The following is a 20,840-nucleotide window of genomic DNA, read 5'->3' as shown; positions in this document are numbered from 1 at the left end:
TATTTATTTATTTATTTGTGAAAATTTAGTTCACTGGTTCTAATACTGAAGAAAGATTAGACTTGAGGAGATACATGAGGTCCAGGACAGCAGGCACAGTAAGTAAGACAGATATCTCCCTTCAAATGTCTATAAGACACTAAATAAAAGGATAGAGCTTCCATCCTTTCTTGCTACGTACTAGTTTTGCAAATCACCTTGGCTGACTAATGAGTTAAAACAAACACCTGCCAAACATCTAGAAGCCTGGAGATTCCTGAAAGGTATCAAAACTCAAATATTTCTAACTATTGTACCACAAATTACAGATCCAAAGATGAACATTTTTACTTGGCTTACCTTTTCACTCTGTGGAGAGATAGCACTGAGAATTTTGAAGTGTTTATTTCCTATATTAATAAGAGCACTGAGGTCCCGGAAGTTACTACACAATAGTCTGTTACTAAAGTGCAGTTCCTGGACAGTGAAGTTGAACTAGCAATTGAAAGTATGGTCCATAAATTTGTTTCCAGTGTTTTTAGAAATGAAACATTTGTGAATTCCTATATGCATGTCTGCAGTGCACGCCCCCAGTTTATTAAAAAAAGAATATGATTAAAGTACAAGGTAAAAATTGCCCAGGTTTTTGGCTAATAATGCAAAGTTTGATGAAGGAATTCGCATTCTGACTTTTTTACGGACAGAGACTATAAAGTATATACAGTTAATTCCATTTACACTATTTTACAAGTACAGAAAGACAATAGGACAGACATGTCCCCACCCCACCACTGTTTTGAATTGTGAAAACAGTGGGATAAGCTTTGATGCTAATTAAGACAACTAGTAGCAATTTTTGAATGTTATGGTTTTAGATGGTAGCAAAGCTACTTATGATATTAAAGTCATCATTATATCTTCATAGGTTCATAGGTTCATAGGAGGGTACTAGGCCAATGGCCCAAGGGCCGTTATAACCCTAGCCATATTATACTCTTGTTCCCATACTGACCTTGTTGTACGGTTTATATCTGCAGCATGAGTCTATAATCTGCACCGATTGCCCCTGTCCAAGAGGGACATAGATGATCCCCACCTAATTGTCTTAATTATGCTTAAATAGAAAAGATTGTTTTTCTAATTCCTACCAACATTTTCAAAGTGACCACCCTTTCATTCAGAAAAGAAATATCATTAAGGGGCAAATGGTCAGAACTGTTCGGATGATCTCTCTTAAGGAGGACCTATTTAATTAACTTAATTTTAGTGAGGAGCTTTTTGTAAGCAGGGGCTACCCTAAGAATGTGGTGGCTTGATTAAACAAGATATTTTGAATGGGTGGGGTTCAAGGTTCCTTCCCTTGATGCCCTTTAGAGATGGGGAGTCGGTAAATGATGGGTTATCAGGTGTTTCACCTGTTGACAATGTTGGGGGTATGGATGATCAAGGATAGGTGATGGGGACCAATGTGAGTATGCATAAAGATTTATTTTTTGTTACCGAGTACCATTATGATACTAAGGAGATCAAAAACATCCTTTGTAAATATTGGGATCTGTTTTCCAATATGCCTAACAGTTTGGAGGTGTTCTCTAAAGCCCTTAGATTTGGATTTAGAAGAGGTCCTAATTTGAAAAATTATTTTGAAAGCATACAAAGTGGTAGAGGTATTAGTAGAAGATTAGGTACATTCAAGTGTGGTATGCGTGCCCAGTGCTCTTATATCTCCAACCTGGCCAAACTTCAGGTCAGTGGGATACAGGATAAACTTGTAGCTTCAGAGTATTTTACCTGTCATACCAAAAATGTTGTTTATATTGCTTACTGCATAGTGTGTTCTGCATACTATGTTGGGAAAACAGAAAGGAAATTAAAACAGAGGGTTTATGAGCACACGTACAATATTAGTAAAGGAAAAGATACCAATGCTCTTTATAAACATTCACAGAGTTGTTCCCAAGCAAATTTTAAGTTTTGGGTATTAGAACAGGTGAAGTTTCCTGAAAGGGGTGGGGACTTGGAACAGGTGAAGTTCCCTGAAAGGGGTGGGGACTGGGAAACTAGTCTTGAATTCAAGAAGCTTATTTGGCAGTTAAGACTGGAGGTTTGTCCCCTCCCGCCCCAGTTTGAATGAACATTACTCAATTACACCTGCTCTAAAAAGGAGAGCCTTGAAATATTAAATATTAAATATCAAATATCTAATGTATTGTGTGATTTTAATGGTATTAAGGTTATATTGTGCTGACATTATTATGTATCACCAGTTTTAATGATATAATAATTCGATAGTCCTATCCATTTTGGGGGCACCAATGGGTGTTCGGATATTTTATGATGTAATGATGTGGTTGTATTATTTATGTGCCTGAGTAACTCCAGTGTGTATTCTGAGGAGGCTCCCTGGGAGGAATGAAAGCGCTTAATGATTTTGCTATTAAATTTTAATTTTTATCGAAGGTGTTCTGCTGGAGTTTGTGCTTATTGACAGCGGTTGGTTATTTTATTTCCTTTTTGCCTCTCTTCATTTGTCTTCATTGGCTCCAGTGTGCCAGACTGAGTTTGTGGTTGGTTCCGGTTTTAATTTCAGTCTTTTCACCGGCTTTGGTTCTTTCTATTTAATGAAGATAGATATACCTCTGCATATGGTTCTTTCACACTCATTTTGAGGTCTGAACATGTGGAAACCATTGTAGCCTTGCATGGCTGGGGTGCTCTCAGCAGTCTTGAACCACATCTCTTTGACTGCACAGACATCAGCATCTTCCAAGGTGATGACTGCTTCCAAGGAGTGCAATTTCTGGTTTAAACACCTAGAATTAAGTAGCATAACTCTGAATTTGTCTTGAGTGGATTTTTTTTTTTATGTCAGAAATTTTGTTTCTATGACACTGCAAAAAATGCACTATAGGAGAGTGAAGTACCTTTGCCAGTACCCAAAAGCCAAGGAACAACAGGTGAAGACCATCTCTGGCAAAGCAGAGTGGTCTATCAAATATATCTTCCCAGGCTGACAGATACTGGATTCTCCTGGACTGACACCAGAAACTAAGCCACTTGTTGAAGTCAATGATTTTTTGTTTGTATTGAGGCATCATCCTGAGTGAAGCCCGCATACCTCTCAACTGTCCAGATTTTTGCAGAATGTTCAGATTTTTGCCTCATATTTTTGATCTGTTCCTTATAAAATTTGTGGTTTTCTGGATTTTTGTGGCAAATCAGTGAGGATTGAATTGACCATATAATGAAAGGCATTTGAGTTTCCGACTTCATATCCTTCAGAAAAATGCATGGTAACACAAGACTTTTATTATAACAACTTTCTAAGTTTATAAGAGCAATATTTAACATTTGTCCCTATTTTTGGGGCTTTGTCCCCCATTATTTTTGGCTTTGTCCAGATTTTTTGTGCCAAGAGGTTGAGAGCTATGATTGAAGGTAGAATGATGTTTAGGGCTATGGACATATCTGCCTATTAGACATAATCTGAGAGTTAGTCATGGCTCTCTTCATGTACTCCAGTGAGGTATGTCTAAAGTCATTCACTCCAACCAAGACTATGACAGAGTCACAACAGTACTTGTTGTTGAGAGACTTGAGTGCGTGCATGATTTGATGGATCCTGGCACCTGAGAGGCAGCTAACCATGACCATCTCCTTGTCCAGCCCATTGACAGAGACATCTGTGTGTCTCATTTTTGAGTTGCCTATGACCAGGACATTTGGTTTTGAGCTGTTTTGCCTTTGGGGCTTATTGACTGAGATATGTTATTTTGTGTAATGAATTCTATTTAGTCTGTAGTGTGTGCAATAGATTTGTGCCTGGAAGGTCTCTGATGTTTTGGTAGGCTTTTAGTGAGTACCTCTGTGTATGTGGGTTTATTTGTTGTGAGCTTGTTATGTGCAAGAGGTGAAGTGTGTGTGCTGACAACCTGTTTTAATTTCTGGTATGTTGTTGCATGAGAAAACTGATTTGAAATTCCACGTGTATATCTATCTCTCACATGTTGTATTTGTTTGTTTTAAGAATAATTTGTTGTCAGTATACATGAGGCAATTGCTACTTTGCCTCAGGATGCCCATGTCAACCAGGCTTGCCGGAAAAATGGTGGGAAACTGTACATCTATTACGGCATGTTTATACTGTATTAACTAGTGAGGTGTGGTCAAGTTGGACCAGCATTTGCTCTTAGACTAACAAAAGGGGGTATTCTGTGGAGGGCTAGGGGCAGAAGATTGCAACAATGCTTCTCAGTGTGCAACTGAGTTGCTCACAGAGCAGCAGTGCGCAATTACAGTTAAAGTCATAAATACATTTCTTTACATGACTGGTTCTCAATACAGCTCTGCAGTATGGAGATATATCAGTAATTATAAACATTTTGCAACATAGCATTTTCATCAAAAAGAAAGATGCAAATGTAAGTGTTTAACTTAATTACTTGATTTTAGTTATTTGTGTTTAAATTTAGCTATATACTTAGTTTGTTTAGTGTAGTTTTAAATGTATAACCAATTTTGATATATAGCTGCAAAGTAAAGGCGATTAATGCTTTACATTACATGAGCTTGAACTGTTAATCTTAATTGTGAAAAGTGTGTACTTACTTTTTCTTGCTTTCCCGCTGAGATCCCAAGTCATTGCACTCCAGTAGGTCTGTTTTAAATCCAAATAACAGGCTGGAGCTATCCCTCAGTTAAAATCCCTTCACGATAGTGCGACTACATCAGAATGAAATTATAAGGTTTAGACATTACGTAGTTTCACCGGTTAATGGTTATAGCAGAGCCATTCATCCTGTCTGGTTTCTTAAAGTGACAGGCACACTATTTTATTATAAGTGAATGTAGACGTATACTGATTATTTAGGACTCATATTTATGTATATAATTATATAAATAATATATTTAATCAGTAGTATGTTTTTGGATAAATAAATATACTGAAATAATATAAGTAGAATATATAGTATCATATAACAATAACCGACTCAGTAGTGTGGTATATTGAAGATTTGCCCATGGTTGGTGTGGTTTAATCATGAGAGCGAAGACCGAGGGATTTAAACAAAGGCAACCATGGGTAAATCTTCAATATACCACACCACGGAGTTGGTTATTGCTATTATACAATGACATTATTTAAGAAAAATATTACTTACGTTTCTTAAATAATGTCTTTGTATAACAGCACGTGATGGTCTTCCACTTTTCCTTTGATATCCTGGACCATTGATGATACACTGCGCATGCATATGGGACTTGCGTTCCTATGCTTTTGCAGTACACCTGGGCTGTGCGAATAAGAAATGGAAAAAAAATGTCTTTGTTGCTTTTTTTTTTAAACTAAAAACAAAAGAAAAAAAAAGAGAAAGAAACACACCAGGAGGCTTGTAATGTACAGGAGAGATGGGACTGAGGAAATGAAAGGATAATCAGGCACGTTTATTTAATTTTATACAATGTACCCGGGAATACTTTTTTTTTCTCTGTGCCATCTCTTTGTTGTTTGTGTTAGTCTCCAGTTTTGTAAGGTTATTAAAAAAATTAAATAAAAGTCCATTTTTTGTTGCATATATTAATGGAAAAAAGTCCGACCAATCGGACCTTTTTCCATTGGTATATGCTCGGAATTACAACAGACATGCCTACATATGGGACTTACTATCAGCATGTTCATTTTCAAATATTAATGGCCAGCCATTGTATAATACCTAATATTTTATTACTACTTATTATTGTTAATACATCTTATCAGAGAGCCAATAAAGGAGACTATAAGTAGAAATATAATTCTTTATGTAGAGAATGAGGTTCTATTGCATTTAGTAAAATAATTAGCTTATATAAATCTTTGACTGTTTTCTGTGAAAAACAAACATATTAGACAGACTTAGGGATGTTATGAAGAGGGGCTTTACAAAGTACACTTGGATGGCTTGACAATTCAAGTGCAGGAAATTTTTTTCCCCATATAATCTACTGGTTGTTTTTTAATATGCTAATTAAGGTCTTATTATTTTTTACTTCATTTTGGGTTGCCTATATGTATTTGATATACTGCAATTCTATAAGTAATCGGGTCCTTTTCTATAGTGTATACAAATATTTTACCATCCTATTTTTTGGTCATATTACATAAACATGTCTAGGAGTTCTTTAAGCAATAGTACAATTCTGAAATTCATTTCCAGCAATGTAAATGGCTTAAATAATAGAATAAAAGGGGAAGCTTGATAAAGTATTTAAGATTAGTTGATCCACAGGTTACTTTTTTACAGGAGATGCATCTTTTACAAACAGACTTAAACAGGTTCAACATTAGTAGTTACACAGCTTCAACAAGTTCACAAAAGACAAGAGAAGTTATGATTTTATAGAAAATTTCAATAATAATGCCCAAAGTTATGAATACCTATCAAGACAGCTCAGGTGTGTTTTGTTTGGTGACTTTTGAGTTTAGTGGGAAAATATATACATTAGTAAATCTTTAGTGGATTCCTGGACTAGGAGTAAGGGCAGTTAAACAATAGACAGAAGAGATATTAAAGTACTCTAAAAGACACATAATATTAGTTGGGGGCTTTAATTGCATAACTAATGATAAAGATACCAGTACTTAAGTTCACAAAGGAAAACCGCATCTTCAAAGGCATTGACAGAGTTTATTGATATGTATAATCTGATGGATATAAATGATTATAAAGAATCAGATTCATTATTTTACACATATTATTCACACAGACATGGCACTCACTCAAGAATTGATAGAGTATATCTATCAAGGGTATTAGTTACAAAGCTAGTTAAATTTAAAGTAATTTTGTGCCCTTTATCAGACCATAATGCACTTACATTTGACTTAGAAATACATGCAAGACAAAAGTTAGCTATTACTAGAATTCCATCTTACATAACAAATTTTAAAGACTTTAAGGAATTTTATATAATTTTATATAAAGGAAGTACAAGCTTTTCTTGAGACAAATATTACTGAAGACACTTTATATATATATATATATATATATATATATATATATATATATATATATATATATATATATATATAAAGTAAAATATCCAAAGGCTTGAAAGTTATGATGTTTGTTTCATGGAAGTGTTGTTTATTTTAACAATATGGAGAATGTTTTGTTTCAAACAATTTTTTAACTACTGCCTATTTTGTGCCTATTGGGCAGTAATTTTTAACCACAATTTTTGAATGGTTCTCAAGGCACATATGAATTTTTTATAAGTTTTTAATGTTGCCTTAAGATATTACAAGTTTGGCTTGCAGTTTGGTTATGTTGATGTATTTGTTTTAACTTTGACAGCATTGTAAAACAACTTTTTAAGTCTCTAACATAACCTGGTGGTTTGCTAGTTTCAATGTCTAATTAGCATATTTTATTAACTGGAGTTCTAGTCACATGATTTGGACTAGAAGGTGCTTAAGCACTGAATTTTTAATGATGGTTTATCTTGATAAAGCCTGGTATGACTCCAGGCGAAAGCGCTTGATGTAATGTTCTACTTTTTATTTGTTCTTTATTAAAGTCAATTTTGATTCAAGATACGTTGGACTGTTCCATTCCTTTCAAGCCTTTGGATATTTTACTTTGTTCTTGGTTTGGATCTGCTTTGTTTTGAGTTTCTTATATATATACATATATATATATATATATATATATATATATATATACATATACATACACGTATATATGGGACTTACTGAAAGCTTATATGTATGGTAAAACTTTAACATGGTATAAAAATAAGAGAAATAAGCATTTAACAGAGCTCAAGGAGAACACTGACAGATTACAATTTAACATTCAGAAGGGGAAGAGTCATCTAATTACAGAAACGGAAGAAAGGAATACAAACATTTAACATTTTTACATCATAAAAGCATGATAGAATGTGAGAAGATTAGACTTATTTCCTACTCAATGAACCCTACGAATCAGAGAAAATAGTAAATAGGAGTAAAAAATAAATAAAATATTTATCACAAAAGTATGCCCTAGTGAGTCGAGAAATAAATAATGCTTTTGCCTCAGTTAATTAGAATTAATATTAGCATTAGATGGTTTATGGTTAATAACATAAATTTATATATTTAATAAAATCACTTTATGAAAAATCTTTAGCATACATAAAGAATGGGTCATGTTTTTCAACATCAATTTCAGTTACTAGAGGCACAAAGCAAGGATGCCCTCTATCTCCTTCGCTGTTTGGTTTACTAATTGAGCTCTTTGCACACTATGCAAGAAAGAATTAAAAAATTAAAGGTATTTTGATTGGACATACACTAGAAATGAAGATACAACTCTTTGCTGATGACATTTTGTTAACACTAAATGACAATGAGGATTCATTCTCTGCCTTACTGAGGTCAACGGATTATTTGCATTCCTTTTCTGGTCTTAGATTCAATGAAAACAAAACAAAATTATGACCTCTGATAACAAAATATTACAAAATTAATTGTTTAAATATCTTGCTCCTGACAAAAAAATAAACTATTTAGGGGTCTTATTAACAAAGGATGAGTGAGACATTAAAAATAAACTATAGCAATGTTTTAAATCATATTAAAAGTCTAACACAAAAATGGAACAAATTATTCTTTACAATGGAAGACAGATTATATATTATCAAGATTATTAGATTCATAGGTTCATAGGTTGGTACTAGGCTATCGGCCCTAGGGCCTATACAAGCCTAGCCATAAACAATTCCCAGGATATTTCTTCCCACAATATTTAATTCCCTGGACCCCTGTCTAACAGGGCAACTGACATGATCCCTGGGGTGAATTTTCTATCTCCCATCCAATTGTCAAGGTTCCTTTTGAAGAGGGCCAAGGAGGTGCACTGCTTGACATGTATGGGCAGTCTATTCCAGAGTATGGGGAGTCTCTTGGTCAGGAACCTATCCCTCTAGCATGTTTTGCTCATTGTGATGACAAGGATTAGATCCCAGGAGCGTATGGCTCTGAGGGATTGGGATTTCTTTAAGTGGAGCATGTACAACAGCTCTGGGTTTGACATAGCCTTGCATGTTAAGCAGAGATCGCGTCTGAGTAGACGATATGCCAGAGAGTATAGCTGGAGTTTTTTTAGATTGTCATAATAGGGCATCTGCTTTAGGCCTGTGATTCTTTTAGTGAGGTATTTCTGCAGCCTTTCCAGCTGTTGCAGATGTTTTGTGAGGTATATACCAAACAGGGAGTTGTACTCTATAATGGGTCTAATGAGGGATGAGTACAGTCGGACAATGACCTCCATTTTTCTGGATAAGAAGCCCTTAGTGATGAGGTGTGCCACATAGAAGGATTTCCTGACTGTTGTGGTGATGTGATTATCGAAGGTGAGACCACTGTCCACCTGTGTCCCTAGCTCTCTCATCACACTTTTGGTGTTTAGTGTACTGCCACCTATGTGGTAATTCATGGGTACATGTTTTTTCCCCAAAGGGGATAACTATACATTTCTTGGCATGAAGCTTGAGCCCATGGCTCTGGCACCAAGCATCTGTTTCTGTAAGGCCCTTTCGTACAATATGCACATCATTTGGGGATTCAATAATGGCTCCCAGTTTGCAGTCATCTGTGAACTTTGTTAGCCAGAGTCCCTTAGTGTTGGCCTGTACTTCAGAGAAGTAAATGCCAAACAAGAGCAGTCCCAGGACTGAACCCTGAGGTACTCCACTTGTAACTTGTCTTGAGCTGCATTTGGAGTCGGCTACTTTTACAGTCTGGATTCTGTCAGTAAGCTAGTTGGCAACCTCATCGAGTGACATAGAGATTTATGCCCAGCTTAGTAAGTTTATCTATGATTCCAGAGTGGGGGATGGTGTCGAAGGTCTTGGCGAGGTCCAGATAGGCTGTGTGGATCACCTTACCCTCGCTCTGGAGACTGATTCGAAGAAGTCAGTCATGTTCAGGAGACAAGATCGGCCCTTCACAAACCCAAACTGGGTGGGGTCCAGTGTTTGAAGGTTGCCAATGTCATTGTTTATAAGATCCATGATAATGCGTTCCATGCCCTTGCAGATCAGGCTCGTCAGACTGATGGGGTGGTAGTTACTGGGATCCAAGGTGGATCTCCCCTTGTGGAGTTGAATAAGTGTAACTGTGCGCCACTCAGTGGGCACGAAGCCTGAGGTGAGGCTTTGATTAAACATTCACTTAGGTGAGGTGCCAGTTCATTTTGTAGTTCATGTAATACACAGCCCTGGATGTCATCTGGTCCCATGGATGCTGTATTCCTAGATTTGGAGAGTGCGGTTTCTACCTGTGTGGCCATGATTACCGGAACTTGGGAATCTTTTGGTATTGAAATGGGCCCTTTAGGGGGTGAGAGGGGGGGTGAAGTTGGCACTAAATCGATCTACCGGGATGTTGGCAATATCCTTCGGAGCAGTATATTTAATGTCATTCTGTTGTAGCTCAGAGCAGATCTGAGCATTGCCATTTAGATTCTTGACATAACTATAGAATGTCTTGTGGTTGTCTTTGGAATCTTGGCAATTTTAGTTTCATAACTAGCTTTGGTGGATTTTATGAAGGATCTCAGCTTCTTACTGAGGCTGGTAAAGGAGTTTTTTTGCATCCTGGGATTTTCCTCTTTTCTGCAACAGTTTCTTCCTTCTGTTGTATAGTTTGTTTATGTCAGGGGACCACCAGATTGGCTTCCTTTTTTTTGGAGGAGAGTGTCTTGGTTCTATTTGGGATGGCACAATTCATACATGAGTGGATGTGCTCATACAGTGTCTTAGTGTAGGATTCAGCAGTCGAACTTTCAGATCCTGCCTGCGTGGATGTCATGACTTTTGTCATGTCTGACTTGAGTAGCATGAAAGTGGCTTTGGAGAAGTTTTTTACAGAGGTTTGCTTACTGGGGGGTGGGGGTGGGATGTGGATGTCAAGGGTGATTTGCTTATGGTCAGACCTGACCAATGAGGGGGTGACCACTGGTGCGGAGCATCTATCTCCCATGTTGATAATGACCAGGTCTAGGATATTGGAGCCCCTGGTGGGACAATGGATTAGTTGATCCAGGGCATTGGAATTTATGAATTCCAAGAACCGTTAGGAAAAGGTGTTGGTACTCAAGTAGTTTTCCCAGCTAATGGCAGGGTAGTTGAAATCACCCAGTATTAGGGTGTTTGGTTGTATCTTAATATTTTCCAGTATGTTTAGAAAGGTGCAGTGAGAATCTTGGGGCATGGTGGGGGATCTGTAGCAAGCTACAATTTGGATTGCAGTCTTACCTAGTGTTAGTTGCACCTGGAGAATTTCAGATGCATTTTGTTGAGCAACTAGCCTGGAGGTGTGAATATCCTTGGTGAACATGGCCACTCCTCCACCTTTAGTGTTTTGGTCTTGGTTTGGTATCCGAAAAGTGTGGTAAGAGTTGTAGCCTGGTATTGAAGGGGTGCTCTTTGGAGCCTTGAACCAGGTCTCAGTTACTGCACAGATATCAATGTTCTCCATATTTAGGAGTGCCTCGAGAGAGTGCATTTTGAGGTTTAGACTTATAGCATTGAGTTGCATTACCTTCAGATTTTGCATACTTGTATCTGTTATGGTGGTGATTTTGTCCTTTGAACCTTGCCTAAAAAAGGCACTATAGGGATGACAAGAGCTTTAGTCAGTAACCTGAATCCCAGGGGTGACAGGCGCAGACCATCTCTGGCAAAGCGTCGTTGTTTGTCGATCATGTCTTCCAAGGCAGACAAATACTGGATCCCCTTTGAATGACACCAGAAGCTTAGCCAATTGTTGAAGTCATTCATTTTGTCCTTATACTGTGGTATCATTCTGGGCAAAGGCAGGATGCTACTCAGTGCTAGGGTCATACCTGCCTGGGCCATATGATCTGAGAGCTCTTCCATGTCTCTTTTCCTGTAGACCAGGGAAGTACATCTCAAGTCATTCACTCTAAAATGGACAATGACAGAGTCGTATTTGTACTTGTTGTAGAGTGACTTGAGTGCATGCATTATGTGGCGGATCCTGGCACCCAACAGGCAGCTGACTGTAATTTTTCCAAAATTACTATACTTTATACAGGCATTATCTACTCCCCAAATTGTAAATATATAAATCAGTTTAACAAACTAATTTTAGGTTTTCTATGGAATGATGGTAAACCTAGAATAGCTATTCATCATCATTTGAATAACTTAGAAGGAGGTATTAACCTACCAGATATAGTGATTTATGCATTATCATCTGTTATAAAGACACTATATTTGTGGTTAATCAATTCTTACATAGCTAGATAGAAACAAATACATGAGATAATCTGCTTAAAATCAAATCAGTTAGTGTCACAGCACAATATGGGAATGATACGTAATATTTTTTCAGGATAATAAACAAATATACAGTTTTTGACAGAAAGAAGTATATAACTTCCAACTTTATAAAAGATACATGAAAATTATATAACTATTTAAATAAAAATCCAGATATTAGTGCATGGATATTTTTACTATATCCTATTTCTTGTACTCGGGATTGCACTAGTACCTTTGATGTACTTATAATCAAAGTTTTTAAAGAAAAGGAATTAAACTATTGGCCATAGTTATTAAATGCTGGTAACCTACTATCAATGGAGCAAGTTAAAAATAATTTTAATCTGAATGGAAATATGTAGCTAGCAATACATCTTAGACAATATATTAAAAACAGACTAGAGTTAATGAGTTTAACTACAGCCAAGGCATTCCTAAATTTATTCAACATCTGATTTACCTAACATGTAATACCGTCCAAGGAAAAGGTTACCTGTCAGAAATATATAAAATGGTAAAAATTATGAAAACCTACTATAAAGAAAATTTTGGGGATTATTACAGAATAATCAATAATCAGTCTCCTGATGATACTTTGAAAAGACTAATACTTATCTCTCCTAAATGCACTTCTTTGTCAATACAATGGCGGCTATTTGCATGGAAATTTCTGCATAGATCTTTTTTTACACCTCAGAGACTAGAATGAATGTTTAAACAAGAAATTGGATGCTTGAGATTTAAAGAAAAATTGAGGGATGACTGGCAGCATGTTTTTTTGATTGTCAATTACTTATGCAGTTTTGGGACAAAGTAAATCAATTTTTACAAACAGTTTTCAATGATAAGTTTCAGTTAGCTAAATCTTGAATTTTGTTTAATGCACCCATTCCGCAGCGTGTCTCCAGAGCAAATCTTTCACTTTTGTGGATCCTTCTAGCCATTGCATGCATGACAGTTGCAGTTAACTGGAAGGATGAATCATCTCCATCTTTTAAATAATTCAGAAATATTGCGCTGTCTGTATCTCAGATGGAATTAACAACTATTAGGAAAATAACTGAAAAGATAACTACTTATTTCAAGTCCTGGCTAAAGTTTGTGGAAATACTAGAGAGAAGTAGCTAAATAACAATATGACTTATTTTACATCTTAAGGACTTTTTCTTTTTATGAATATATATTAATCTAGGGACTCATGTAAATAATTTATGTTTTGGATTGTTAAGTTCTTTTTTTCATTGTATATATTATCTGTGCTGATGACCATTGATGATTCTTTGGATTTCAAGAAAATACTAAAATCATTTCATTGTTTATAAAAATTTCAATGAAAAATTGTGTAGAAAAAAGAAAACCAATATAAAGGAAATCAAAGTGGGGGAAGCCACAAACATTAAGTCACAAATATGCATGCCATATTTCTACAATTTTGCTTTATCACTGCTGGTGTAAATGATTCAAAAGAATTCTAGGAAGAGTGTGGGTGTGTGAATGGGTGGCTAAGGTATGGTACATGTACAGCTATAAAGCAATGATTCATCTGGTCACTTGTGACATCTGCAGAGTATTTTATGTGGCTAGGATACATGATAGACTGTTACATAGGATTTATAAGCATGTATATGCTGTAATGAAAAAAAGACATACAAGTTACTCATTCTAGCTATTTCTTAGTGTGTTATAACTCTAGGAAGGAAACTCAACTTATTGCCATGGATCAAGTGGTGTTAGACAGTAGGGGGTGGAGACTTTGAATTCCTTTTGATAAAATAGAAAAGAAATGGCAACTGATAATAAATGCAAACAACAATTCAAAACTAAATTATATTATTAGTATTAATGGGGCTTTGAAACTCTGGTCACTTAAGTAAGACTTCTGAAAGAGATGCTTACATTTCATAGTTTGGCTGCTAGACAAGAAATGGCATGCCTTTAAAAGTTTTCTGAGTGGTCATTTTACCTGTTCTAACATTCTGAATAGAGCTCAGCACTTTGTTATAGATGTGCAAGTCCTAAAATAGTAAAGAACTTGCTCATGTGACTCAAGAAAGTACTTGGGTTTAAGTTTATGTTTGAGGAAACCAAGGACTCAACCATTAAACAAAGAGAAAAATAACTGAATAAAGATCAGATGTTTATGTTGTTTATATAGCTGAATCACACAGGTTTACAGTAAGTCTCAAGTCAGATCTTAACAGTTTAACTTAGCAAGTCAAGCAAACCTTGGGTTGTGAGTGAAAAAGTTCATTTGACTAGCTCACTTACCCGATTAACAAATGAAAATAAAGCTTGGAGTACAGTCTTAACTGCTTATACTGTCAAATGTCAAGGTGATCTATGCAGCTCATAATATTTGACACATAAGGACTTATAGAGACATTTAAAGAGACTTGACTCACAATGATTTACAGTCATATGACTGTGACATCATGTTGTGATGCTTGAAAAATGACAAATAAGGGAATGGGAGAACAATTTTAACCCATCCATTGTTTAAATTAAACAGTTATGAGAAACACAATAGAAGCTTCACTATTTCACTCCATCTTAGTTCTATGTTAGTGATACTTGCAAAACTACAAAAAAATCTCAGTGCTTATTTGCTTCATTATGTGAAACACACTGTATCAAATGCCTGGAAAGAAGTAACAGAATCAAGCAGAACTCTGAAGAAAATATGACATAGGTGACTGTCACTTCAACCTACTGTTTTCTTTAACACTTTCTAGTACAGCTTAATATAATTAAAACTCCTTTCTGTTCAATATGCCATTCTGTTTTTTTTTCTTGACAGTGTATTACTGCTTCATTGCAATATCTTCTGCGATGATCTATTCATTCATTCATCCATCCATTCATTTAATTTATTTAAATTGCTTCAAACTTAAACACTGTGCAAATAAAAAAGTACATATATGACAAAGAAAAATAAATCATAAAATAACTGTGGCTAAAATCTGTTTGTGGATTCAGACAAACTCTGTTAACAAATTGTAGTAGAGGAACTTCCTAAAGGAGGTCTTTTTCTCACTTGATCTAGTCAGGGAAGGTAGATGACTTCATACCTCTCAAATATACAGATTTTCACTGAATGTTCAGATTTTGCCTCCTTCTTTTTTTTCAATTTTTCATAAATGTATGATTTTGTGGCAAATCAGTGGCAATTCATTAAAGATTGAAGTCAGAAAATAATGATAAACATTTGAGTTTTAGACTTCATATCCTTCAGAAAATCCATGCTAATGCAAAATCTCTTATTCTATCAACCTTCTAAGTCTGTAGGAGCAACATTTAAAAACTATCCCTATTTTTGGGCCTTTGTCCCCCCATTATTTATGGCTTTATCCAGATGTCTTGCTCTAAGAGGTTGAAAGGTATGGATGACTTTACAGAACCAGTACTAGGTATGTAAATGCATAATGTTCCTAGACTGGTTCTTCCCCAAAACTGAGAAGTTAGAGATGATTGCAAATTCCCTGTCTTGCCAGGATCTAAAATAGCTTTCTTAAGAAGAGCACAATAGAAGCTTGTTTTAAAACAGATGGAAAAATCTCATTTCTGAGAGAAAGCATTACAGTTTAGAAAATGATCAGACCAAAGGACAGCAGACAGGAGTTGCCTGGGCCTGGGTTCAAGCCACCACACGTTGAGTAGAAAGATGAAATTGTACCTAATCATCTTTATAGTCAACGTATCTGAAGACAATCTAAGACAAAAATGGTCATCCTAGGCTTATTCATCAGCGGGCAATGTGGATATATAAAAGTTGAACCTGTTTTTGATTGAAGGCATCTTATCTGCAAATATCTATGTAAATTCTTCACAATTATCCATGAGTTGTTAGATGGTGCAGATGATTAAGGGTAGCAGTTGGTAATGAGCTACATCTTGTAGTACAGTGTTTGATTACCTCATCCTTCCTTTGGCTACTGTGTGACCTTGAGCAAGTCATTCAGCCAGGCATAGCTTTGGGCCAATTGGAAATTTGGGATAGCCTTATTAATGGTTTTCTGGAGTGCATGCCTAGTAACTACCTATGAACCAAAGTTGTTTGACAAGCCTGGCTGTGTAACTCATCAGAGACCTAAAACAGCACTACTGAATGGTTTGCTGCAAAAGGAATGTCAATGGAGAAAACATTTGCTTTCTTACATGAGATCACTGACTAGTAGAAAGCATAATGTTCATGCAGCTTTAAGCTTATTCTTAGGAAGGCAATCCCTGTGCTACATATTGCTCTGACCATTGCCATAACCTATGCATCTCATTGATTTCCAGGTGACATGACCACTCACAAGCCACAGCAGGTTTTAGAAATATATATTCTAAGGTAACATTATCCAGAGCACCTATGAGACCTGATCAGATTAACAACTATGACAGAGAAAAGGGAATGAAGTTAGCTTCAGTGTGACCCAGGCCAGAAAGAAGTCAGACTGTGAGACCATTTCTACCAGACATCCCAATGTGACATTTAGAATATCAAACTAATGAATACTATAGAGTGTGGGTGAAGAGTTAACGGTTTCAGTGAATCATAAATTTTGTATGATCTGAAGGCATTTCATAATGAGCTCACATGATTTTTCATCAATCAAGACACTGAAACAACTTATAATAATCCATCTACAATCCTTATTAATCCAGAGCTGCTCATCATTTAGTGACAACACCAAAGACTTTCTGATGCCATCCTTGGCCAGACAAATGAATTAAGTATCATTTTGCACTTGCATTGCTTGTTTTCACTGTACTGTGAAGACTTTTTGTGCTATTTATTGTTTTATGCACTTCTTAAAGTTTAAAGTTGCTTTTTTCAAACTGCTGTAAGGCTGCTGTTCTGCATTTAAATACATTGTATCTAGTGATTTTTAATTAGTATTAGGCATCTGTTTGTAGTTCATTAACACATGGGCTCCAAACCAGTCATTTTACATTAAGAGGCTCAAAGTCTGCACTCTTGTGGCAGGAGAGAGCTGATTTAATGAATATGAACTGGGAATTTTTGGTGGAAAGCTTATTGTGTGCTCACCTTATTGTCCTTAGGGCATAGTTAGTATAAAACATTTTTTTTGTTCATATATAATCTTCGCATTTGCGTGAAGCTGCTCTTCAGGCAGCGGTGGTTAGTGGTGGCTTGTATATATGCAATCACCAGAAGCTGAAACTGCCTTATAAAAACTACCTTGAAACTTAACCTCAGTCCTGCTCTACTCATGTGACAACTAATTTGCACAGTGGGCAGCTTTTAAGCATTTTCTTAGGACTACTTAGGTCTACATTACATTATTACAGCACCCATGACTATCTTTGCTGAAAGGGCATCTGGATTGGGTGCTGGCGGCAGAATCACTTGTTAGGTTAGCTGCAGATTACACCAAGTAAGCACCCATCCTTCCTACGGTTACAACCTCAACTCCTATCCATTGCAAAGTGCACATTAGGACTTGCAACCATGGTTATGCACTTTCCTTCCACCACTGCATCTGGCTTGTTGGACATGGTTGTCTTGAGACACTGTAGCAATTCTCTTATGTACACTGAAAACCACTTAATCCTCAAACAAACATATACATTATGTGAGAGATGTAGTTATACATTGACACTGGAGACTAGACTCTCACATACAGACAAAAAAAGCAAGAATCAGATTGTCAGTGACTCACACACACCATTCACCATTACCACAAAGGACAAGGCACATAGATTCGCATATGTGGAGATCACATGTAACTCACCCAAACCTCAAAGGTATCTCAGGCACAGTCCTCAGACACTCTGCATGCACACAGACAAGACAGTTCCCATCACAACACATAAAGCCACTCTTCATTCCCTCAAAACTACTAGGCCCATAAAGTGAAACACCCCACAACCCAATATTTTGGGCATAGGAGACTCAATTGTGCAACACATTGGTGTCCTTCTCACCAGGTTGGATAAGCAGAAGGTTACAGTTAGTTGCCTGTCAGGGGCCAGGATCAATTAGATCACACAAGCACTCAGGGTAGGTACCGCCAAGTTCCAGTATGACTCAGCCATAGTCCATGTGAGCGTGAATGACCTGAGATGTACTTTCTTGGACTGTATGAAGAAATACATGACTGAGCTCTAAGAATGGTATGAGCCTAGTACTGGGCAGCACTGTACTGTCTTCAAGGATGATGCCAGAAAACCAGCAGAAAATGATCAACCTTAGCAACTGGCTTACCTACTCGTGTCATTCTAAAGGGGTGCAATACTTATCAGCCTGGGTGGATATGATTGACAGGCCATGCTGCTTTTCCAGGGTGGTCTTCACCTGTCACCATAAGGCTTTTGGATATTGGCCAAAACACGATCCACCCCTCTTATTAAGTGACAGCATAGTTAGATTCCAAGCTCTCCCAAACCCAGAAAACACAAAGCCTATGCAGAGGCATACTTGGACAATTGGATAGAAACCAGAAATTCATCCCTGGTTTGGCACCTATGTCTCTAACGGACACAGGTAACCTGTAAATGGTTCATCTCCCAGGATGATGCTTACACTTACCAAGGGTATCAGAACTTGTCAGAGATTTGGTAAACACCTTCCAACCTATGAGCCTATACACAAATGCCATATATAACCATATAAACAACTACACATAAATGGCAGTACCAGTCTGAAATAAATCCAGATCAAACTGCAAAAACCTCCCACCTTGATGGACTCCTAAAGTATTAGGTTGTACAACAAAAGAAAGAAAGTTCTGTAGAGAAGTAAGAGGAAATGTGCACAACAGAGCAATAAGTCCCTCATTAGTCTAAACAAGTAAATCAGAGAACTAGTCAATTTATGTATTTTATTTATTTACATTTGTTGACCGGGAGTGTCCAACTGGACATAGGTCCATTTTTAGCGGAGGCCCAGGGAGAAAAACTCCACAATTAAAATAAACAGACATTAGTTACATTGGATTACATAGTGATTAACAATTTAACATACAATTACTTACAACATATTTACAGATGAAGAACATAGTACATCAGTAGACAACTAGAATCTTTATCTGTGAAGTGCATAACAGACATTAAGAAATGTTACAATAAGAAGTTCCTGCTATATAATAAGTACTAGGCTTATGAGCATCTGAGCTTGCTACAATCAAGGTAGGTAGTGGAGTGGAAAGAAAGGTAGTGGTTGGATGGGGTGGGTGATATTAGAGTGGGAGCTGCAAGGGCATAGCCAGTATGTTTTTAGGTGCGCTTTTAGTAAAGTTTTGAAGTGGGTGCATGATGGTATGGAGGTAATTGTGGGTGGGAGGGAGTTCCAGAATTTGGCTATGGTGCAAGAGAATAGTGCTTCACCAGCAGAGTTATTGACTTTAGTGATCTGCAAGTGATTTTTGTTGCTGGATCTTAGTGGTCTGGTGGCGTGATAGGGTTGGAGTAGATTCTGGAGGGATGGGACATTTAGTGGATGGTTTACTAGTTTGTGAGTGAGTGAGAGTTGATATCATTGAAGGAGGTGAGGGAGTTCAAGCCAGCCCAGTTCAGCAAGTGAGAGACAGTGGTGACTATGGTAGGATGCCCCTGTGGCAAATTTGGTGATTTTGTTGTAGCAGGTCTTTAGCTTGTTTAGATCGCATTGCCTTAGGTTGGTATATAATGGAGAGGCATAAAGTAGGGTGGAGATAAGGTGGAAATTTGTTATTGAAATCTTTGCTGCTTTGGTGAGAAGTTGCTTATTTCTGTATAATGCTCCTAGTCTTTTGTGGACTTTTTTTATGGTCATGGATATGGGAATGTCAAATTTTAGTTTATTGTCTATTTCCACTCCTAGCAATTTGGTGTGTTCAGTTGGGTATATAGTGGTGTTGTCTTTTGCTGTGATGTTAAAGTGAGAGTTGTTTTAAGTATGTTTGGTGGGTTGGAAGATGAGTAGTTTAGTTTTGCTTGGGTTGAGTATTAATTGGGCATCGGATAACCAAGTTTCAACAGAGGAAAAGGCTTCCTGTGTGACTTCCTGCAGTTTGGGTAGGGACTGGGCTGAGCAGATGATGGTTGAGTCATCTGCATATTGTATGAGTGTGCCATGTTTGGTGGCAGAGGCTAGATTATTGGTGAAAACAGAGAAGAGTAGGAGTTCAAGGATGGATCCTTGGGGAACCCCTATAGAAACAGGTAGTTCATAGGTTCATAGGTAGGTACTAGGCTATCAGCCCTGGGGCCTATACAAGCCCAGCCAAAAAGGTACCCTGGCTTTTGCCACCCAAGAAAATTATTTTCCTGTGCCACTGTCGAGCAGAGCCACAGAGATGTTCCCTGGGGTGAATTTCCTATTTCCCATCCAATCATCAAGATTTTTTCTTGAAGAGTGCTAATGAGGAGCTTTTTTGATATAGACAGGTAGTTTATTCCAGAGTATGGGAAGTCTCTGGGACAGGAATCTATCCCTCTGGCATGTTCTGTTTATTGTGGTGACAAGGTGTAGGTCCCTAGAGCATGTAGCTCGGAGGGATTGGGATTTCTTTAAGTGGAGCATGTCTAACAGCTCTGGGTTTGACATAGCTTTGTAT

This window comes from Protopterus annectens, chromosome 3.part1 (assembly GCF_019279795.1).
Source record: "Protopterus annectens isolate FY-2018-M chromosome 3.part1, PAN1.0, whole genome shotgun sequence".
Classification (NCBI taxonomy): domain Eukaryota; kingdom Metazoa; phylum Chordata; order Ceratodontiformes; family Protopteridae; genus Protopterus; species Protopterus annectens.
This window is presented reverse-complemented; position numbering follows the sequence as displayed.